General features: G+C 44.6%; 1 long non-coding RNA gene across 1 annotated transcript in view; it reads right to left on the bottom strand.

Annotated features, from left to right (window-relative positions):
- LOC146860807 (uncharacterized) overlaps nucleotides 1–13,044 on the bottom strand; it is a 32,602-nt gene extending 19,558 nt beyond the window's left edge. The window contains exons 1-2 of the long non-coding RNA XR_014978865.1: nucleotides 12,807–13,044; nucleotides 10,734–10,834 (exon numbers count right to left, since the gene is read on the bottom strand). This is a non-coding gene — a long non-coding RNA (uncharacterized LOC146860807). The remainder of the gene's footprint in view (nucleotides 1–10,733; nucleotides 10,835–12,806) is intronic.
- Between the last annotated feature and the right edge of the window lie 6,142 nt (nucleotides 13,045–19,186).

Genomic DNA, 19,186 nt, shown 5'->3' with positions numbered 1-19,186 from the left:
TGGCTGTGAGACTCATTCGACTCTGGCGGTTGTTGGTTGGAATGTCCCAGAGGCCAACAGGTGCAGCACAGCCAGCAGCTTTGTCTGAGGTGAGATGTTGGTTGTCCGCTGTGTTGGTACCGTCAGCCTGTGGGCAATAATGTTCAGGATGCGGAGGATGGTTGTCCTTTTGAGTCTGTAGTGGGCAATGACATTCTCTGGTGTTAAGTCTGTGAGGCTGGTGTGTATCCTGAAGCTCCGCTGTCTTTGTCTGCGCTGCCTTTGTGGTGGTCCGGGGGGAGCGGGGAGTTCCGGGTGGGTGGTGGGCCTGGGGGTGGTGGCTGTGGGTGTTGTGGCCCTGTTGTTGCTCCGAGCTGCATGATGAGTAGCTCCATGGTATCTGTTGTTCTTCAGGTGTGGCTGTGGGCTTGGGTCCCTTTTCTGGTGCAGGTTCTCGTCCGACTTTGCACCAGGTCAGAACAGTTGTTAATTTCCTGCTGCTAACATGCCTTATCGAATGTTTTGGGATCTTATCGCCAATCGGGCTGGTCGTTGAGAATGTTGCAGAGTGGTGTTGTTGCGGATTTTTGCTCAGGAACGCCTACTCTGCATCTCAATAGCGATAGTTGCGGGGGTCATCTGTGGCGATGTTTTTTGAGCATGCTGTCACAGGTAAACTGGTGATATCGGCTGTTTGCACCAGCTTGTGAATGGGGCGATAAATTTATCGCGACTTTGGCTGTGATGAAGTGCCGATAACTCGGCGATAGATCCTTGAGAATATGCCCCTCCGTGTTTTGCCTTAGTTGACACCAGACTTTTATAGATGTGTACATTCTGCCTATTGTTTAATTCGTGAGCCTGAATTCAAGGGGCACTTGCGCCGGCAAAGCTGTCTGGGGAAGCTGACAAACCTTTTCATAGGTGCTGGTTATTCATTTATTGAGGAGGGCGTAAGGCAGTACTATCATAAGTTATAGTTGGAAGAGTTTTAGCCTCCAATGTTTTTTGCCAGTGATCTATATGCAAAGGTTAGTGCACATGCATGCCGAGCCATATATTTTTTCTACTCAAGTTGGTTTAGTTTGTTGTCAATATAAAATACCAGATATCTATGATAGGATAGTTCTCTCCAGAGGTTTACCTTCTATCCAGATGTTCTGATGAAGTCCGGACCGTTTACTGATGAGTATTGTTTTGGTTTTGAATATGTTGATTTCTAATTTATTTGCTGTTAAGAATTCAATCATTTTGGATAGTAATCTGCGTAAGCCAACCTTGGTTAGACTCAAGACAACATCATCTGCATAGGAAAGATGTGATAGAGGTAACAGATGCAAGTGCGGTGGGTGGGAGTTGATCTTATTGAGCTTATTGGACAAGTCTGACATAAACAAGTTAAAAAGATGTGGGGCCAGCACACATCCTTGTTTCAAGCCCTTGTTTGTGTTAAACTTTCTCGAAACTCTAGAACCGTTGTCAAGCTTTACTCTCACCCAAGTTTGGGAAAACAATAACATTATTCCTGTCAGGTATATTCTGGGTCCAGAGTTTGGTCTACAAAAGGTGCTGGTCCACGCTGTTAAATGCAGCATTTAAGTCAATAAAACAGAGATGCAGGCTCTGTTTTATTTTCTGGCATTTTTCTGCTACAAGGTAGATTGACAAAATATTGGATATAATTCCAATCCCTTTTCTAAATCCAGTTTGGTTGTTTGGGATCAAATTAAGTTTGTCCAACCAGTTGACCAGTTGACCAGAACTTCCCGGATCAAGGAGGCGTGGTACTTTGCTTCTACGTCAAGCAGTGCAACAAGCCTATAGTTTGATGTATTAGTTCTATCACCTCCTTTGTATATAGGTGTAACGATTGATCCTTGCCAGCTGGATGGTATTTGATTTTGGGACTGTACTTCTTTAAAGAGCGCAGTCAGGTGGTTTCTCCAAAAATCTGGTTTATGTTTAAGGATGTTTAAGGATGGCTTGCCGGATGCCATTAGGGCCTGTGGCACCGTCTCCGCTACATTTGTTTATTATATTTGTTATTTCCTCCACAGAGTAGGAAGAGCAGCATTTTTTATTTTCCCCTCAGAAATCAAATCCCTCTTTCATCCCTAATGGATGTCTTAAAGTTTAGCTGGACTTTGCTAGATCTTGATGACTTGGGGAATCCAAAGTCTTCTGAGTCAGTTGTAGAGAATATGTGTTCTCTATAAGTTTCTTTGTTATATAATTGGGCCAATAATGTTCTTGTACATCAGAAGTTAAGGAGTTCACTGGTCAATTTAGTTGGTTTATGGGTTGCCAAAATTTAGGGTGCACTGTATAATAATTTGGACCAAAATCTCTCCTTGCCCATTCTTTTTTCTTCCCATAGTTTCTTTTTGTAAAGTTTCCTCTGTTGCCGAAATGCTTCCCATGCGGTTCCATCATGGTCCTTGAATGTAGTTTCCAAATGTATTTTTTTAGGTCACGCTTCAATTTTTGGACATTGCTTGTTATTACTTTGCAAGTTTTGTATCTTGTGGCCTGCTTTCGTGGTGTTGTCATCACTGTTATCAGTTTGGACAAAAAGTTAGTCCAAGCTTGTATCATGTTGTCACTCTCTTTTACAGATGCCCTCAGTAGTTCGTTTTTGTGTGCAATTCCGGTTTGGTTTCATTTGTCCGTCGAGACTTTTTAAATCTGTTGAGTTAATATTTCCTTCTATTAATATAGTAAATTGAAATTTGGCAAATAGAGATCAAAGAAAGTATGTTGGCACGCATGATCACTCAAAGTGGTATATTCTATATAGAATTGTACAAGAGATGTCATTAAGGGTAGGGAGAATACCGTGAAGTTGAGATTCGATTGCACCCTTGGGCCCTGATAGATATTTTATGGCGGGTTGTCTTCTGCTGATATTCCATTTATCACGCGCATCCTCTAAAATTCCAATGCCTTTACTAACTGATGGCCTATGTGGTCTGCGTGAATCGTCCTAATTTGATATTGTTGCTTTACATTCCAGAAAATATTGCCTGACAATATTTTGTCTTCATCTGGAGTATAGATTAGATTGGAGTTAAAAGTTTTCCATCAATACTGTGTTCCAGGCAGGTTCGGCACATGCATGTCCGAAATGGTTTTAAATAAGAGTGCATTATCATCTTTTTTCTAATGTACTGTTGGTTGAGTGTAATAATTGATCAGTAGCACTGTCCTCTTTTTGTTCTAGTGCCGGTCAGTGAGTTTGATTAATTGAATACTGGATTCTGGTGAAACTAACTGTTCTGATGTGATGTTTAACGCTGTAGATACGTAGACTGCCAGACCACCTTAGGCGCAACCGTAATGCTTACATTTTTCTCCAACTACTGTATAAAGAATAAAACCACCTAGGGGAAGGTCTTCCAGTGCCCATGTCTCTTGAAAGGCTATTATATCACATGTGGCACAGTCATAAAGAGGGATGCCTTCGTTAAGCAATTTTCCTGCTCCGGCTATATTCCATGATATTATATGGATGGTGCCATTCTGGAAGCTGCCCGCTTTACTTTTTATTGGTCAATCACCCTTCTTTGTGTTGAGAATACTTTGGAGCCAATTCCATTGATTTTGGTCTGCTTTCTGGTCTTTGTTAGACTTTATTAGTTCAGTGCAGCTTCTTTCCTTGGCATTCTGCAGAACTGAATAGACCTGTGTTGTTTCTGTTATTTGTTTTTGCTTCAAATTGTTCAAGGCTGTTTAAGATTAGCTGTACTAATTCTTCTGACTGCCATGTGGTTAATGTTTGTTCACTCTTTTTGCTGTCCAACTGGAATAAATTGCACAGCCAGGAGGTTAGCAGATTGTATGTGTTTTTATTCAGGAATTTCACCCATGAGTTTTAGTATATTGCCTCTGTTCCGAATATTTTGCCACCCTTGTGATTAGTATTCGGGCATCAGTAATATTTGCTGTATTAGATGCTTTTGCCTTTTTTCCCTAATGTATCTAGTTGATTGTCCTCCTCCGATATAAATTTATTCTGATTTGGAATATGAAATCTGAGATTTTCTTGTGATGACAGGCTACCATCTCTTACTTTTAGTGGCAAGGTATAGTTTATGGATGACTCTGACTGTTGCAGTCTGTTGTGTCCTTCGGTTCCGTGCAGGTCAAGGTGGAGTGGGACACTCTTTACTCGAACAAATTTTATTTTTATTCTGTGCCAGCTGGGTAGTATCTCCTATATGAGCTACTTTGAGTTCAATCACTTTTAGTGTTTGCGGTATCGCGTCTGCACTTTCCAAGCAATCTTTAACTTTCATTCTCGAGTCAGAGAGGGTAGTAGTTTAGGACTTTCTATTCTTAAAAATTTCTGCTTTCCAAAGCTTTTCTTAGTTTGTTGATTTGATGGTATTGAACTCTTCCTTTTTGCTGTTGATTTTGAGGGGTCGTCTAACTTCTGTATTTCAGTTTTCACCTGAGGGTCCGTATCATCCGTAATTGTTGAGTCTGTATTGTATAGCTTGCTAGGAGTTGACTCATCAAGTTATTGCTTGCTGGAGCCCAATTTTGTAAACTAGTGTTTTGAAGGAGGTCTACTGTTGTGAGTAGTTAGGTTAGACCGTCCTTGGCTTTACCATCACGAATTGAGGTGAAAATAGGGTACACTTTAGTTGCCTGACGTTTTGCCTGTTCCAGGATTTTGTTTCTAGCTTTCCTTTCACGCTTTTTTATGTCTTCTGGATTGATTCAATATTTTAAGATTTCCTGTATTGGCCTTCAGTGTTTTCATTTTTTCTGCCTCTGGAGGTTCAGCCTTTTTTGTAAGTTGTAGTTGAGTATCATTTGTTGACTCCAGTGAGGTGTCTGCAGCTAAGGGTGAACATTGTTGCTTATTGGTGGTCCCGGTTGTTCTTTATCTATACTGTTGGAGTGCACCCCAGGTGTAATGTGAAGTTTATTAATACTAAGAATCTGTTTTAATAATGTGGGTAAGAGGTTCAGTTTATCAATTATAGGGCTACAGGTGCAGGAATTTTCCAGCGGTGAGTATGTAGCTTGAACTCTCATTATTAGACTGTTTAATTTGTTCAATTTCATGTTTATCCCTGACATGTGAGACGCAATGAGGTTCATTAGATCTATTTGAATATTTTATTTGTCTGACTGCATTATGAGGGTGTCTGTTGATGCTTGAAGAGTTTGCAGCAGTGGGGTGAAGAGTACAGCTGGCTATTTGAATTACTGAGTAGGTCTCCTACCCTAGTTTTTGAGCTACGGTTAGTTGTCTCACTTTGCTTATATTTAGCTGTCAATTTCGATTTTGGTTCCGTGTTTTTCTGCCATTGAGTAGTTTTCTGTAGTTGTCGAGGTGGCTTATCAATTTTTTTTGATTACGTTTATTTTGTTCACTTTCTTGTTTTGATTTGGGTTGAAATGGTAATCTGCCCTTTCTTGGGCCGCGTCACTTGCTTCTTGTGAGGTTAGTTTGGGATCTACGACTTGCCAGCCATCCACATTCATTGGCGACATACATGAATTCAAGCATAAGGGAACAAAGTTGTCATCCTGGATAGATACCAACAGGAGTGATGTGGGCTTGTTTCTCTTGCTCTATATCTGAACTTGCTGATACGTTTTTCTCCATCAGTTTGCAGACCAGGGGTGACCAGCACATGGCTATCTATTTTGTTTTTAATTATCTCTTTTTGGTCTACCTCAGTTGTCTCAGTACCTGCCACATGCACAAGAGCTGTTGTGGTAAATAATCTTTGCATTGGGCCCCCATTAGTTGAGTTTTCCATTTCTTGATTTTCCTATTGATAGTTTGATGTTCGTAGGCCTTGGCAAAGAGTTAGCGGTTGGTCTCTTGTCTATAGATGTTTATGGAGGCTTTCTCATTCACTTGCGTGCCATGCCTATAGCTGATCCTTTAGGGGCCAGAGTCGTCTGAAGACCTGGCGTCTCTCTTGTTGTAGCATAGATTTTTGCACTAGGATCTTTGAGAAAATGAAATCTCAAGCTTTGTTTCTCTTTTGTACTTATGACCGGTCTCCCAAACATAGCAATTATTGGGGAGAATAATGGGCTCCTTAACGCGTGAGTGATTCCTTTGCATTTGGTGTTTTGAGGTTTTTTTTAGATGCTCGTTTATGGGCATTCATTTTTTCCCCGTTTTTTGTCCTGATTCTGCCAGATCGCATATTTATTTATTTTTTCCTTTTTTTGTTTCTTCGTATGGGTTGTGTTTTATCTTTGGGCCTTTGAGATTTTTATATTATGACCTCTTTGCACTTCTAGCTCTTGCTTCTATGCCTTAGCTGCCTCTTTCTGAAGTTGGTCTAGCTCTGTGTATTTAGCGCCTCAATAGGTCTAATTGCTGGGTGAGCAGCTGTTCAGCCCTCTTTATGTAGCCTTGTGATCACAGTTGCAATTACACAGCAAATTACACAGCAAGTAGTGGCAGTAGGCAGTAGATGTTGCTGTCATTCCAGCTGGGGTGTGGGCAGGCGTGGTAAAACGGAGCCTGGCCGAGCGGGGCACCACTGGGCACCCCGCAAGCTGTGCCTTGACCTGTCAGGGCCGCCCGCTTCCGCTGGGAGCCCGGGCTCTCTCTCAGCAAGGGGTCGCTGAAACCCTCACACCCAGTCCGTGGCATGCAACAACTTGGCCGCTCACCTCCAGCAGGGACAAGCTGCCTGCTGCTTTTCTCCCCTGTGGCTCTTCCTGGCTCCCAGGCGGACAGGCAGACTGGGAGACAGGTCGACAGATGGGCGTGCATGCGCTTCAGCCCTGGGGCCCTTCAACACCACCTCTCAACGAGTCATCAAAGCTGCTAGAAACTGCCGTACAAGTTGGGCACAAGTAGGATGCATCAGGCGCAGCTCAGCTGCTTCGGCTGCTTAAGCCTGTTTGCTTGCGCCATCCACTTGCTCACTCACATGGAAACCACGAAACACGAACCTCAAACTTAAACCCGATCAAATGAGTGATGTAGGTTCAAACAATGCAAGGAGAAATAGAGGTTTTAATAGAGCCTGTATCAACAGATTTAGAAAAATATACAGTAAAAGTGAGAAAAGACTTGAGAGATAGGAGTAACACAATGAGAGGTAGAGAGGAGAGGAAACAAGGGATTTATATGGAAGAGGTAAATGGTATCGGAGAATGTTTTATCCTGAGCAGGAGTAGATTCTTTCCAGCTCAAGAAAGTTATCTATGTCATTTAGAATTGTGAAGAAGTACACGAGGTCTAGAAGTTTACAAAAGCAGGCTTCTTTATTAAAGATGCTTCCAGTATACATAAATTTCCCATCCACAGGACACCCCAAAAGTAACTGACATAGTGGGGTTCTGGGGCTGAGACACTCTAACAGCACCAACATTTTTAGAATACATGAGGCTCCGAAATAGAACAAGCTTAAGACTAAGGCCCTGCAGCAACGGGTTACAGACTAAATCCGACACACCTTCCACCCCCCAAAACATTACAAAAAATATAGAAGAGAAAAAAAAACAAAGGAGATTCAGGCCATGACAAAGTCACGCAATGCTTCAGGAACTTTACAAACACGCGAGCTCCTACGCAAAGGTGGCTGAACCTCTGGGTGCCCCAGAGGGGCATCCGATCTGGTTTGAACACTAGAACCCAAACAGCAATTCTGCCAAGATTCCATATAAGGCCATCATCAAGTTTTACCGCATTCTGGAACAACTTTATCACCCTGAAAGGTGGAGAATACCTAGAGGAACTGGACGTCTGCGGATATCGCACTGTCACCCACGCACATGTTAGTGTGCGAAACAGTATGCCTTACATCAAAGTTCTCCTTTCTTTTGATGATCTTGAGATCTTGTGCCACTTGCCAGGGCACCACCTTAGAATCCTCATCACCATCACCATTTATATCTCATTCAAGAAATGTGCTTTGACTTCTCCACCTAAACAGTTAAAAAGTTATTCTGCCTGTGATAGAGTGGGGAGTCAGGCTGTACACCGTCACCCTCTCCAAAATCTCTGCCTTCAACTCCTAGCCCTGAGCTTTAGCAATTTGGATAGACTCCTTTAGCACCTTGTTGCACCTCTCTACCATGCTGTTGGTTTCAGGATGATATAGGGCGCAACGTTGTGCCTTATACCTCTCTTTATCAAAAATTCCTCTATTTCTTTCGAGATTAATTGGACACAATTGTCTGTTAGAAGGCATTCAGGTAGCGCTTCATTACTGAAGATGCCATCTAAAAATGTTATGACATCTCTCATCTCAATGCTTTGTGTAACTTGTACATCAGGCCATCTTGAGGACAAGTCCATCAGAACAAGAACATCCGACTGGCCAGATTTGCTGGTAACTGGCCCCAAGATGTCTAAGGCCACCTGTTGCCAACTACGAGTGGGAGTATCACATTTGACCAAGGGTTGGACTATTGTCTTGCAGACCTTGTCACACACAATACACTGCATGCAATCCCTCACCATGCATTCAACTTTAACATCAATTCCCGGCCACCAAAATTGCAAACAGATCCTTTTCTTAGTTTTAGATATACCTTGGTGACCCTGATTATACACAGGGCTCTTTTTAGCTGTTGAAAACTTTCTTCTTGAGGACCAAACCAATGGAGATGTTTCCCTGTGTGTGTTTTTGTAAGCAGATCAGTGAAGGGACTGGTGCTTTCAGAGAAGTGTGGTATGAATCTTCTATAATAGCCAACCAACCCGAGGGAGGAATGAATATCCCTCCTACAGGTGAGTCGGGGCATCTTTGAGATGGCCTCTATTTTGTTGACTTGTGGTCTTGTGCATCCTCCCCGAATAGCATAACCTAAGTACTCTACATGTTCAGTTCCGAAGGTGGTCTTCTTTGGGTTAACTGTAGGGCCTGCTTGTTCCAATGTGTTTGAACCGCTTCTAGATGGGTTAGGTGGGTATCCCAGTCGGGACTGTACACAACTATTTCATCTAGCTAAGCACCAGCAAAACATTGGTGTTGGGCTAATATGGCATCCATCAACCGCTGAAAAGTAGCGGGGGCCCCATGGAGGCCGAAGGGCTGGACTTTAAATTGGTAAAGGTCTGATGGTGTTGAAAAGGCCGTTTTTTTCTTTGGCTGCCGGGGTTAATGGGATCTGGCAATAGCCTTTTGTTAGATCTATGGTGGACATGACCATGGGATCTCCTAAACGCTCAATCAATTCGTCCACTCTTGGCATGGGATAGGCATCGAATTTTGACACGGAATTCACCTGACGGAAGTCTATACAAAACCTAATGCTACCATCAGGTTTTGGTACAAGGACAACTGGAGACGACCAAGCACTATGAGATGGCTCAATTATGTCTGCCTCTAACATGGCTTGTATTTTTTGGTCCACCGCCTGCTTCCTGGCCTCTGGGATACGATAAGGTTTTAATTTAACCGTTTGGGCTGTTTTTGTGACTATGTCGTGTTCCACTAAAGAAGTTCATCCTGGGGTCCCTGACAAGACAGAGGAGTACTTTTCGCAGAGGGATAACATTTGTTGGCTCTGTTCTTCCGAGACTTTTGACCCTAACTGTATGTGGGTCTCTTCTTTGTGGGTTTGTGGGGTGAAGGTCACTTCCATTGGTTTATCTATGGTGATATGGTGTATGGAGGCCCCTGTTGTTGGGGTTGTAGGAATGGGTTTCTCCCATGCATTGAGTTGATTTAATGGTAAATCTGTCCAGCAGCATGTTTATGGGAATCGTCTACTCTGTAAGTGACGGGGGTTACTTTACTCAGTATCCTGTAGGGGCCTTGCCAGGAAGCTAGGAGATTTTCCTCGGAACTGGGTGAGCACCTGATCCCCTGCCTTGAATTCCCTCAGTTTAGTGTGACGATCATACTGATACTTTTGTCTGTTTTGTGCGTTTTCCATATTGACATGTACTTCCTCCCACAGGGAGGACAATGTGTCTTTCAGGGAGGCGGAATATTGTAGTAGAGGTTTGCCTTCATCTCCCTCCTCTGTCCATTGTTCCATTGGCATGTCCAGGAGCGTTCTGGGTCTCCTTCCAAACAGAAGCTCGAAAGATGAAAAACCCATAGATTTCTGTTCATGTGTGCTAATGGCAAAGAGGACAAGGGGTAGTTGTCGGTCCCAATCCCTCCCTGCTTTGTCTATGCTCTTCCTTAGGATGGTCTTTATTGTGCGGTTATACCGCTCCACCAACCAATCCGTGTGCGTATCTGCTTGACTTTGAGTATGGTGCATACTTGCTTAATCAACCTGGACATAAACGGGGTTCCCTGGTCTGTTAATAACTCATGGGGAAATCCAACCCGGGAAAAGAAAGTGACCATGGCATGAGCTACTGCGGTGGTGGTTGTGGAAGACAGGGGTATAGCCTCCGGGTATCTTGTTGCATAATCTACGAGTACTAAAATGTACTGGTGTTCTTGGGCAGAGGGGATTAGGGGTCCCACTAGGTCCATCCCTACTCTTTTGAATGGAATGTCCATGATGGGTAGGGACTGTAGTGGTGCTTTGGGTATTGATGTAGCGTTTACCAATTGACAGCAAGAACAGGAAGCACAATATCTGGCTACTTCCTGGTATACCCCTGGCCAATAGAATTTGGGCAGTAGATATTTCAAAGTATGCTCCTTGCCGTAATGCTCACCCCCGGTCTGGCTGTGGGCTAGACATAACACCTGTTCTCTAAAAGCTCGGGGAACTAGTAGCTGTTCCTTTCTATTACCCCCTTCCTGGGATATCCTTTACAGGAGGCCGTTTTTAACACAAAAGAAGGGGCCTACCTTATCCGGTTGATTCTCCTGAGACTGCTCCCATGCATTTTGTAGCATGGTATCATCTCTTTGGGCTGCTCGGAAACTCCGGCCAGCTTCTTTAGGCGTTTCTGAGGAGGCAAAGACATGAGTGGATAAGACAGGCTCAGTCTGTTGATACATAGCCTGTTCTTTTGTTTTCTCCCTACAAGTTTTAGGCACTTTAGGGCACGTCTCCTCTAGCTCCTCACTGTGGAAGGGAGCGCTATTCAGCCATGTCACTGAAGGAAGGGACGGATTATGTGCCTGCAGGTATTCATGAAACCTGGGAAAGTCAGTTCCTAACAACACTGACTCAGGTAGGTCTGGTACCTCTCCCACTTTCCTCAACTGTGACTCCCCCTCTATATCAAACAGAACCTTGGCAAGAGGATACAACTTCTTTTCCCCATAAACACAAGTCACCTGTATGCACTCATCTTCCACTATCTAAGATTCGCATAGCAGGGCTCTATCGACTACTGTATGGTGGCACCCTGTGTCTAGAAATGCCAGAACCGGTTTCCCGTGCACATGTATTTTTTTCTTGTACATTTCTGGGGTTTTTCCTATTACCATTACCCGCCCCGGGTGTACCCCACCTCCATGGGTTCCTGAGGGGAAGGCGGGAAGGGCAGTGTTGGGCTATGTGCCCCCATGCGGCACAGTGGAAACACTGTGGCCCTGATGGGGGAGGTCCAGAGGAAGGTGGTTTGGGTTGGGGCCGTGAGAAGACCTGACTTTTATGTTCTATGGGGTGTGCGGCTGTTTTGCTCAGAATCTTTGGGGGACCTATCTGGGTTCTAAGGGAAGAAGCTTTGAACTCGGGGGATCGGTGGTATGCACATGCAAGGTCCACTACTACCATAACTGACAAATTGGGCTGTTGTTTGATCCATGCCCTCATGTTAAAGGGTAATGCTTCCAGGTACTGCTCTAAATATACTTTATCCATGAGCTTGTCGATGGATGAGGTGGTAGGTTGCAACCAACGATTCCCTAAGTCCCGTATTCGATAATAGAGGGCCCTTGGATTGTCTCCCACAGTCCATTTCTCTTTTCTGAAACGAGCCCGGCGGCATTCATGGTCACAACCCAGACGTTCCAGAATGGCCTTTTTTATGTCAACATAACTGGTGACACCTGCCGGGTTGGCGGCTTGAAAAACGGCCTGTAATCCCCCTGATAATAAGGGCGCGATATATTGTCCCCATCTTTCTGGTGGCCAGGTGGCTGTGGAGGCCACTCTCTCAAAGTTCACAAAAAAATAGTCCGGGTCATCCCTCTGTTGGAACTTCTGAAGGACTGACCCTGGTACATTAGGATGCATGCGGGCACTTGATATGGCCTCTGTAAGGCGCAAAACCGCGGTGTCTTGAACCTGCTGGTTTGCAGTTAGGAGGGCCGCTTGGTCTTTTAGGGCAGTCTGCAGGGCTTCTCTTTTCTTTTGCGCCTGTTTGGTCTGTTGCTCAAAGACGAGCTGCAGATGGCGTTGCCCTTCTGCCAGTTGGGTAATTATTGCTTCCATGGCAGGGGTTCTGTCTTTCGCCAGACAGGGTATCCCACTTCTGACACCACTGTGGTCGTGAGCTCCCGCCCGGACCTCCCACCCCTCTATTTAGGCAGGTCAGATACACGGAAGGTGCGCTTTTCTATTCTATTTTATTATTGCGTTAAGTATGTTGATAGCACACACTCGAAACAGTATGTATTTTAAGTCTCTGGGGAAGGTTTTTTTTTGCTGGTTGGGTCCTTTTTCTTGGCTCCTCTGGTCTCTGTACTCTTGGGTTCTTCCCAGATTGTCAGGCAAGAGTTGACCCAGAGAATAAAACAAAAGAAAAGGCTCAGACTACTGTTGTACCCTTCAAATGAAGGCGAAGGGAAAAGTGCACCACCACCAGAGCCCTAACGTTGTGGGTGCCTAGTGTAGGGATGTAAGTGCTCACTTCCTGGTGCCCTTTAAACGTGCCCACAACCCCTTAACCAATACAGTGCATGCTTTTGGCACTTGCCTACTCCCACGACCCGCCTGGACCGTGGTGATGGAATACCCAGCCTCCTCACCCTTGGGAAAAGCAGTGGTCTCGTGCGCAGTGCTCCTCGATCGGTCTCTGTCCTCTCCTTCTTCCTCCCGGTTGTTGAGGTCGTCCCGCGTCTTCCAGTCTCCACTCCAGATGCCGTCCTCTTCCTCTGCATGACTCCTGATGCTCGTGCTCCACTCTTCCTCTGGTCCCAGTCACGTGGTCCTTTCTCCTCCCGAACTCCACTCGGACATGCCAGACGCTGCTTTCGCCTCCCACCAGCCTTCTTCATCGGGCACGTCCACCCAAAAGTAGCGTGTCAGCTAGACCGCTGACCCTACTTCCTGGATGTTCGACGGCAGCGGCCATGTTGGATTGGTCGCTGCCGTCTGATGGTCCCAAACCATCACAGGTGTTTTTTTTGCATGATGGCATACTACCCCTACTAGCAAGGAAAGTCAAACACCGCACGAGCTGGCGATAGGGAAAGTTGAACGTGTACATGTGTATGCTGGTAGGTGCGTTAGAATAATGACCCACAAGGGTAAATGCACAAATATACAAAGTAAAACATTCCAACACCCAAATACAACGTGGAGCAGATGAGCTCAATATGGAGTCTCTCCGGTGTGCAAAATCCACACCGATCTATCCCTGAAGGTTTGGTTCTCAAGACGACGAAGTAAAAATGGGGACATTAATAAGGAAATATTGACCCACAGTGCATCACTGAGCAGGCTCCAGATCACAGCAGTGGGTGTGCCTATCACTGAGGAGGGTACCGATGATACAGTGGTGAGCCGTGCTAAAACCGGAGTGAGATTGTGAGTTCTTCCAGGGGTGACAGGCAGTGTGTGCCTATCACCGTTAAAAGAGAATGAAGACAAAGAGGAATGACTCACGTCGTCTCTGGTGCATGAACTTTGCACCAGATTCCTTTGAAACGATGCTCTCTGCTCCCTGGTGTGCAAGACCCTCACCCAAGTGTTTCCCAGCTGAGCAGAGACGAGGCGTCCAGCGAGAAGGAAGTAACGCATCTCCGGTTGCCAGGGAGATGCAGGAGAAGCTTGCGTTGGGTGTTGCCAGGAACGCTTTTGGCTGACGCGTGACATGAACAGATGTCACATCTTAAGGAGCAAGGAAACGTAGAGAAGGCAACATGAAGCAAGGCAACGCAGCAGGACCAGGACACGCGACCATGTCAGAGGCAGTCAGCTGGCACGAGCAGGCACAGAGCTCGAGGTGAGGAGCACTGGTTTTAAAGGATGTGGGGTGTCGCGAGCAAGTGCTGAGTCTTAAGGGTTGCAAGCTCATGGGGACCGTGTTTTGGACTGGGAATCCCAAGAATTAAAGCAAGCTTAAGTAAGTGCCCCTTGGTCAGCACACACAGTACCGTGTAAGTAGAAGGGTCTGAAAACATTTTAGGACGTTTCTGAGGCTAACCCTTTTCCCAGTTAGAAGCAAAGTTGATTTCCTTCATGGTTTTGTAAAAGGGTCCAATGTTCTCCAGCTTGTCGCCAGTGTGAAGCAGTACACTAGGTCCAGGAGTGTGCAAAAACAGGCTTCTTTATTAAAGATGTTTCCAGTATACAGAAACGTTCCATCCACAGGACAACCCACAAGTAACTGACACAGTGGAGTTCTGGGGCTAAGACACTCTAACAACACCAACATTCTTAGAATACATGAGGTTCTGAAATAGAACAAGCTTAAGACTAAGGCCCTGCAGCAACAGGTTACAGACTAAAAACCACAATAATGTTTCTGAAAGCTCCGCATAGGAATTCCACATGGGTCAGTTGGTGGGCTGGCTAGTATGGAACGACTGCATTGAGGCTGTTTCCTTGAAATAAACTGAAGCGTTTTATCTACGCTGTGTGGAGAATACGTGATCACAAGAGAGAACAAATGTGAAGTTAAAAAAGACACTAGAAGAGATAGGGAAGAGCAGAATAGGGTGAGAAAGGAAGACTGGGAAGGAGAGAGATTAGAATGAGAGTGGTGTAGGGGAGAGGAATACTGAGCAAGGAATGAGATGAGGACAGCAGTGTAGGTGAATCATGGAATAAGGCAGAGATGTTGATAAGAAGGAGATGTAAGGGTGGAGAAAGAATGAGATATTGCACCATACAATATAGATAGAAATAATGGTGAAAAATAGAGACCACGGTGACGGACACTGGGAGACACTGTGTATAGGTTACTGGGCTTTGTAGATCTTTAAAGACTATTGCTCATCGTTGAGATGCTCCTCATCATCATGAGTCTGTCCCTTGGGCTCCCAACAACTCACAAGTGGTTGCTCCTCTGAGCACTTGTAAGTTTGTATTTCAGGCCAACCCAGAATATTGAGGATGGATAACCCCTGTCCCAAGCAAATACTACACATTGTTCAGCTTTGCTTACAGTTCAGAGATTATAGCTACAAGAGCAAACCTATAACCCATGGGAAGCTGGGTTCCTGGGAACTCAAATCCTTGCATGTTCATTATGATCATTTTTTGGTTGTTATGTGTAAATTAATTGTGTGTGCCAGTATTAAATTAGTTGGTGAGTGTCTTACATTTTTTTCATATTTATTATAGTTTTAATTGTATGTAATATATTATATTGTATTGTATAGTTACCAGTTAGAACTATTGTAGCACTTAAGAATTGCTTACAGTTCAGGCAGAAATCTCAGAAAAATGAATGTATTATTTAGGCACTCTGTGTCCTTCTCACTTGTCCAAACCCACAAAGGGTTTCTGTTCATCACATGAGTGGCGGCGTCTGATATCGGGAGAAACTATAATTACGCCTTTTGAAGACGGGGTATACTGGAAAACCCAGGATATTGCTAGGAATATTGACTTTGACGCCGCCTAAACAGAAACCCTTTGTGGATTGGAAGTATCACCACAAATCGAAGGTATTCACTAAGGAGATATAGCCTTGAGAAAGTCGTGGGATAACCTCCCTGTTTGCGACGAAACACGTGTTGGCTGTTGGAAGCGTGTTTAATTTATATGTATTGTGCTAAACTTTGTACACTGCTTAAAATTGGTAAACTTCACTTATACTCGACGTGTGCTGTGGAGTGTGAATTGTTACCATGATCAGGACGCGGCTCTTCGACCTGCCCGGACAGAGGAACGGTCCAGCATCAATACATGATGCTCGAATTCTTCCCAGACTTCAGTCCTTTAGTTCAGGAGGTGCACTGTATATTCATGGACATTAAACGCACACTCTAGAAAGAAAACGTTCGCCATGCTATGCTGTAACCGTCGCGGCTTTGCATTTAGATAAACGGAACATCCCAAATTTTTGATTCACTGGCTGAGGGCATCAGCTTCTGGAAGCAACTTCGAGCTGAACTTGACTCCTGTGCGAGTGAATGAATAGTTGCATCCTCTCAATCGAACTTGGCGGACTAGTGAGGTACCGTCTGAGTTGCTGTCCCCTACGTTCCATCATCTATACACCCATTCCCCCTGCTAACCTTCATCAAGCTGGTCAAGCTTGAACCTTAGACATACGCTCCCAGCACTATACTCTGTTGGCTGCACTAAATTTCATCAAGAACTATAGACTTAATGGCGGTCTCCATTGGGTGTTGCCTTGCCCCCTAGGAGTTCTCCTGCAGTTTGAATTAATGAGTGTTTTTTTAGTTGGGTAAATGATAGGATTCACCGGATATTGATTGTTTATTATCCAATGTGGGTGGGGTGTTTGGATTTTTGGGTTATTTAGTGTTGTGTATTCTGCTAATTCGTACAGGACATTGATCATGCTGTTGACCGACCATGTGCATATCCTACGCATTCTCGCACAGACACACATTTTTTTTATGTATCTATGACCCCGCCAGTGGAGGGATCCGGAGTACTACAGTTGATCTGTATTACATGGAATGTTAAAGGACTTTCTAACCCAAGAAAGGGGGACACGTCTTGTCCTTTTAGCCAGACACTCTTTCCAAGTGGCGTTTTTACAGGAAACCCATTATGCCCCACACTCTATCAATCACTTTGTATCACATTGTGGTGATAATCATTTCTTTGCTAATTTCAGTACCGTCTCTAGGGGGGTATGTATCTTGATCCCCAAATCAGTTTCTTTCAAGGTGGTCGCTGACCCTGATGGTCGCTACCTCTTAGTGACTGACGTGATGGGGGACGAAACCCTACTACGGGTCAATGTATTTACTCCAAATGTTGATTTACCTGAATTCTTTCCTGACATATCTATACATATATCTCAGATATCAGTAGACACTATAATAATGGGGTGTGACTTTAACCTTACACTTGACCTGTCATCAGACACGACATGCCCTGGACCGATCACTAAGCTCCATTCAGTGCAGTCTCTTGCTTCCCTTTCGCAGATCTTCCTCCTTGCCGATGCTCGACGAGCCCGAAATCAATCCCACCAATAAAAAATATTCCTTTTATTCAGCTCCTTATGGCTCAGGGTCATGTATAGACCATTGGTATCTATCTCCCAAGCTTATGCAAGTTGTTACCATGGTTAAACACTGCCCACGCACACTATCGAATCGGTCCACGTCGTTTAATCTCCGCACAGTGTTTGAGATCCTTAACCAAATCAATCCTGAATTATACGCAGCAGCAATATTATTAGACGCAGAAAAAGCATTTGACTCACTGGAGTGGTCCTTTCTATATGCCACATTACGGAAACTGGGAGTGCCTACAGGTTTTTCTGACCTTATTCGCCTACTGTATGTGAACCCATTGGCCCGGCTCCGGGTGTATGATTTAAATGATCAATTTGCACTTTCATGCGACCCTCGGCAGGGTGCCCTTTTTCGCTCCTTTTGTTTATTATTGCCATGGACCCACTTGCACAGCATCTGTAGGAGTGACATCTACAGCATGGACTAAGATTCCACAGTGGGCCACTGTTGGCTTCGTTTTATGCAGACGATGTGATGTTATTCATTCAGGACCCCGAAACAAATCTTCCTCCTTTGCTTCGAGAAATTGTTTGTTTTGGAGTTTTCCAAGAACTAGCCATAAACTAGAGTAAATCAGAGATGTTTCCACTGACAGATTCGACTCTCCCCTTTATCTTCAATTTCCCACAGGGCTGGTGCACTGACCCCCCAGATATCTGGGCGCCTTTTCACATCAGAGTGCTTCGGAGGTTGTCCATCTCAACTACGGACCCGTGGTTGATGAACTAGCGACACAAATTGACTATTGGATTAACATTTCTCTGTCGTTTGCTGGTAGAATCCCTATAATTAAAATGGTCGCACTACCCTGATTTCTATATTTATTCCTTAAAATACTTATATCTCTTACGACCAAATTTTTTCACACACTCCGCAGTATGCTTATTAGGCTGGTCTGGGCTGGCAGGCAGCCGCAAATTGGTTAGCAAACCTTGACTATGCCATACCAGCGCTGCAGTTTTGATTTCCCTGATTTTCTTTATATTACTTGGTTGCTCAAGTGCATTTTGGTATTACTGGTGCCACCCTGATGGCAGGCTGCAATATCTGAAGCCAGAGTGTACACAGGCCTGCCCATGCTCGCTCTCCTCTATTATATCTCAAGGCCTACCTAGGATCCCGTCGGAGATACAAGCAGTACAAACTACTGATTGGTCATGGGTTAAATTGCACTGGTATTTAAATGCTGACCTCCACTACTCCCCACACATACCGGATAATCCTTGGCTGAATCCGACCACAGTAAACACTTACCAAGCGAACCCTAACCTTGTGTGGACTACATATTCTGGGTGACCTTTTTCATGATACCCAACTGCGCACTTTGCAGGTTTAACAGCAGGACATAACGTGTCCTACATGGACAGGTTTATTCTACAAAGGTTACGAAACTCCTTACGCACTGCACTTAAATCTACCCCAGAGGCACCGGCAGAAGTTCCTCCACTTACATTAGTTATAATGTCAAACAGTGAGCTCATCTGGTTTACCAACTTTATCATTTATTTTTATCACTTCGACCAGCAGTTGGGATGGTGGCCAAGACAGCAAGGGAGAGGGACTTTGGCTACCCTCTGCCAGACCGGACGTGGTTTTATTGTTTCGAGCAAACACAATACATTTCTAGAAATCATCAGCATAAACTGTTGCATTTTAAATACCTACACAGAGCATGATTCACGCCACACCTGTTCGCGAAAATGGACCCCGCCAAACCACATTGTTGCTCCAGATGTGCAATGGATCATGCTATTTCTCTCACTTGGCATGGAGCTGTGCACCAAAAGTGGCATATTGGGGGGGAGATTTTCTGCCATCCATGACGGATGATTGAATCCGAATTACTATTGACTCTCCTGCAGGCCCTGTTAGGCTATATTAAGCCTTTGCCTGCGGGAGTAAGATAATTTGTTGCCATTGCTCTGCTTCTCGCTTCGAGACAAGTCTCATTACATTGG

The sequence above is a fragment of the Triturus cristatus genome, chromosome 3_1 (genome assembly GCF_964204655.1).
Source record: "Triturus cristatus chromosome 3_1, aTriCri1.1, whole genome shotgun sequence".
Taxonomy (NCBI): domain Eukaryota; kingdom Metazoa; phylum Chordata; class Amphibia; order Caudata; family Salamandridae; genus Triturus; species Triturus cristatus.
The sequence above is the reverse complement of the archived record's forward strand: the minus strand, read 5'-3'. Positions and strand labels throughout refer to the sequence as shown.